We start from the raw sequence: 4,809 nt of genomic DNA, 5'->3' as shown, positions 1-4,809 counted from the left end.
TTCGGTGTATTGATTCTCCGCACAGCACACAAAGTGGGTGTCTGTAGCTACATAGGAATTATATACTTTGAAACATTCACAGAATTCAACAGAGTGAAGTAATTTTATGTACACCTTCATCTTCTCTCATGTCTCCTCAACAATTCATTCTCATTTATAATGCTACACGTCTACAAAATTATATGTAATAATGTTTTTGATGTTAATTGAGAAAGAGTGGGTAGAAGATGTTTAATGGCCGCAAATGTTTCAAAACGCTTATTCTTTCTCTCTTTCTTATACGCTAAATCTACTGAATGTATACTAAAGACAGGGACAGTGATATTATGCATTAAGGGAAGTATAAGGCATACATATTTCATTACATTATGTATCAATTATGACATCTCTTACTGTCGCACGATAAATTAATGCTTTAATTTTATCCATTTTCACTCATACCAATTTTTTCCGGATCACGTATAAGATTTTCTTTTTAAAAGCAATATATTAAATTGAAAAAAAAAGATTAAACGTTTAAGGCTTCAACGTTGAATTGAAGCATTTTTTCCCCAAAATCGTAAGAATCTAGCTATACCATATTATTTCTATGAACAACATTAAATCAGTAAGATTGTACTAAATCTCAAAATTTCGTACTCATGCAGTGACGATTTCATTATTTATCACACAACACTCGCAGACTCACTGGGTTAAATATCTTTAGAAAACATTTAAATCTCCAAGGCCAAGATGGTCACGCTAAAACTTCAACACTCTATACTAAATAACAAAACGTTTTATGAGCTTCAAGTAAGTCGAGATATTTTTCCCAAAAAAAAAAAGAAATTGCCACAGAGATTAAAGAGGAATAGAAGATTGAGCTCTACTGTTCAATTGCTATCATGAAAATACTTAGATATAAAAAAATAATATAAATAAGAATAAGAATAGCTTGAAGGGGAGAAATACATCTATATGAAATAAAAAAGGAAGAATGACTCCCTATATAATCTTCATATTCTTTTGACGAGAAATTGGCCTCAAAGAAATAAAAAAAAGCCACGAAGAAAAAATTACACAATGCTACACTGAGAATAAAAGTGATGAGGATAGAAAAGATTCATCTTCCATCTTGTCCATGACATAACATCGAGAAGATTTTTTTTTATAAAAAAATGTTTTTATTTTATTCTGTCATTCATTTTTTACGCTGCTTTTTCCCTCTAAAGTGTTTCTAGTGTCTAAAAATGTCTTTTGTTACTTCCAAACACATTCACACAATATCTCTTCATTTTTATTAACAATGCATTCTACAAAACATATCAAATTAGTCTTAATGCTTTTTTATTGGTCTCGCTTCTCAACACACCATCACACAATTTTTTTTCTCTAACCTCATTCTGTTCATATTCTTGATCAATTCAACGAGGAATTAAATGTGCTCACTTTGTCGTCATCCGCTATACTTCAGTGTTATCTCTTATCCTCTAAATTAGTCAAATATTTCTCTCAAAAAAAGCTCAAGATTATGAACTCTGAACAATTGTTTTCTCTCTTATATTGTATAAATTTTCCTAATCTCAGCTATATTATATATTATACGTTATATATGTACATATAGGCTACTTAAAACCTACACTCAAGTTTACGTATATATAAACATTACATATATGTATGTGGACTCCCATCTCCCTCTTACAACTCATGCTTCCTTATCATTTCTTCTCACTCTATTTTGATCCAGTTTATTTTGACAACAATATCTAGAAGTGCGAGCTGCAGAAAGGGGCGAATAGAAGTTACATGACTTAATAATTTTAAGAGATAAGAAAATTAATTATAGTATATTGAGTTCACGACGTCGTAGCTATGATGTGAAATAACAACGACATTGGGAAATTTTCTACATAGAATACTTATAGACTTGTACTAAAATTGAGACGTCTTTTAATTTACTTCCGAAAGCTTACTATTTTAGCATCTATCTACCTGCACTCTTAAAAAAATGAAAATCAATATAAAAGTTAAAATTTCATGAAATTCCCTCAAATAAAGTTGGGAACCTTTATGAGATGAATAAATCTATCTAATCTAATTTATAAGAAACCATTTAAATCAGTTTCTTCGTCATTCAGTTCATTTTTTTACGCCTAAATCATAATATATTAGACATAACCGAGTAAATACCAAATTCAGAAAGGGGGAAATGGTTATTTTCATAACCCTTCCAATTTCAATGTACACGCAAATGTCACACCACGCTATAAAAAATGTATACACCTACACATATAAATAAAGGGTAAGATTGCAGTTATGATTGAAACTCAATTTGTATAAAAAAAAAAAGAAAACAGAAGAAAAAAAAAAGTTTCTCAAAATTATCTTTGAATCACAATTACCTCTCCATATTGCCTCCATTTAGAAGCAAATAAATGGCAATGTCTGCAAAATTTCTGCTTTGGTTCACATAAATGCAACCAACTCAACATTTTCGTCTCATTTCTACTCTTCCTCGTTTACAACACAGCACATCACTAATAAGAGGCACCACATTATGTATGTAGTTAACAATAACACAAAGTTTATATACTCTCTTTGATAAATTTACACTCTGACTACCGTTTTACTGTTTCCATGTTAATTTATGTACATTCACTCCCATACATTATATACAAAATTATCATATTTTCCAACATTATGGAGAACTATTATATAGTTGTGTATACACACATGGTTGTAAGAGGGAGAGATTGTAAACTATTTAGCAGTCATAGCTACATCAGTGCAATATGAAAACACTTCTTTTTTTCTTTCTCACTAAACTTTGAAATGCTTCTGACTTGTGCACGTTTTTGAACATGATTAGTTTCTGAATGAGTTATTTTAGTTTTTCTTTTATGGTCCTAAAAATGTTCATTCCTGAATTGCTGTTGCAATACAAAAGTTCGAAAAATTACACATAACAGATTGAGGAAGATAATAATTAATTGATCACAAAGACAATATTTTAATGTTCGTAATTATTTATTGCATAAGAAATATTTTAATTTTTTATCACACACAATTTATGTTTAAATAATATTATAAAATGGAAGAATAAAAAATTAAATTCATTTTCAATAGATTATCTCCTACTAAAGAAAATCATTATAATATATGCAAAATAATACGGCGTAGAGGAAATAATGTTTTAGTTATTATTATATCAAGTTATGTTTTGCATGATAAAATATTTGTCAAATCTGTATAAATTTTATACATACAATATACAACACTCCTTGCTCTTCCATGCAGGGAGAGAGAAAGAGAGACCTTATAATTACTTATCAACATTGCCATTCATTTTGCCATCATACATAAAACATTGTCTGATGAGAGAAAACTTATCACATTATGAATACAAAGTGAAACTTTTAGCTAAATACAGTACCTAATACCATTGTTGCTAATATATCAAATAAATGAAAATTCCACAAGATGTGACTATGACGTTTACTCTAATATCATCCATTTGTAATGACGGATGCTGTTTTACCATTATAATGTACTTGTACACCAACAACATAAACATGCTGAAAGGTTATCAGCAAAATATTAATATTAGTTAAAGTATTTTACAGATTATAAGTCGCTATAATTTTCATAAATTCTGCAGACGGTATTTTTTTTTTTTTTTTTGAAATTTCATTTGCAGAAAATTAATAAAAGAACTAGCATGTCTACGAGGAAGATGAATAAAGTATTTAGCAATCTTTTGATCCCCCTTCCTCAACACAATTTAGTCCCATAAGCTTCCAATAATACGTTGTTGTTTCCATGTTATTTTTACAAGATTGTTATTTAAATAAAACAAACGAGAATACCTTTAAGAGCTTTGTAATGATGTCATTGCTAAATTCTCAGCAATTATTGCGGGAGGAGCTTTTATAACGAAACTAGAACAATTGTGTAAATAAAAAGGAAGAGAACGTCATTGAGAAGAACAAGATGATCTATACTAGTAGGACCTTCCTTTCTTGGTATAGAAAGTGGAGAATTGTGCTAGAAATTAATTGGATGGTGAAGAAATGAGGACAAATGCGGGAGTATTAGATGAAATGGGGCGGAATGGAGGAGAGAATGAGTGAAAAATGGGCAAAATAAACAACTTGAGAAAATTCAATAGACAAGTTGTTTCAATTAAGCGCCATTATATGGAAAATTCTCTCTCATACATTCCATCCTGGCACAGCAGACTACCCTCAAGTTGTAGCTTTTTGTGCTGTTTTATATGAAATTTTAGCTATATATTATGGATGAGAGTAAAGGGTATAATTCCAAAGCCAGAGATGGTATAGGTATATAGAGAGAAGAAGATGAAATACAAACTCTCGTGTCAAGAGAGAGAAAGGGGTGAAAGTTGTTATATTTTGTGTGGGGTGGAAGAACAACCACCCCCTCAAAAACATTTCTCTCTCACACAGATGGGAATGGTTTTGTTATGGGTGAAAGAGTCGAGGTACATGTTTATACATTTCCTCCTCATCCTTAACTTGTCCTTCTCTTTCCTACCCACGTGACCTCACCCTTTTTCCAACATTTTCTCCACCCACCCACCCACAACCTATTCCCAATCTTACTTCCTTCATTCCCTCTCAACTATGTATAGTATGTATACTATGTGCCAACCGACGATGATTCCCTTATTCTTCGACCCTCACATAGTCTCTTTCCATCTCCTACCCACACAGTGCTTTCCTCATACTACTGAAAATCGCACATTTTATGTACTTAACTCGATGAAAAGCGGTAAATACAATTGAATGTACATGTCTACAAATTGTACAT

The 4,809-nt window shown here is 30.9% G+C and overlaps 1 protein-coding gene across 10 annotated transcripts in view; it reads right to left on the bottom strand.

Moving 5' to 3' along the window:
- Window positions 1-4,809, bottom strand: part of LOC129796870 (lysine-specific demethylase 3B) — a 54,612-nt gene that overhangs the window by 46,854 nt on the left and 2,949 nt on the right. The window lies entirely within an intron of this gene.

The sequence above is a fragment of the Lutzomyia longipalpis genome, chromosome 1 (assembly GCF_024334085.1).
Source record: "Lutzomyia longipalpis isolate SR_M1_2022 chromosome 1, ASM2433408v1".
NCBI lineage: Eukaryota > Metazoa > Arthropoda > Insecta > Diptera > Psychodidae > Lutzomyia > Lutzomyia longipalpis.
The sequence above is the reverse complement of the archived record's forward strand: the minus strand, read 5'-3'. Positions and strand labels throughout refer to the sequence as shown.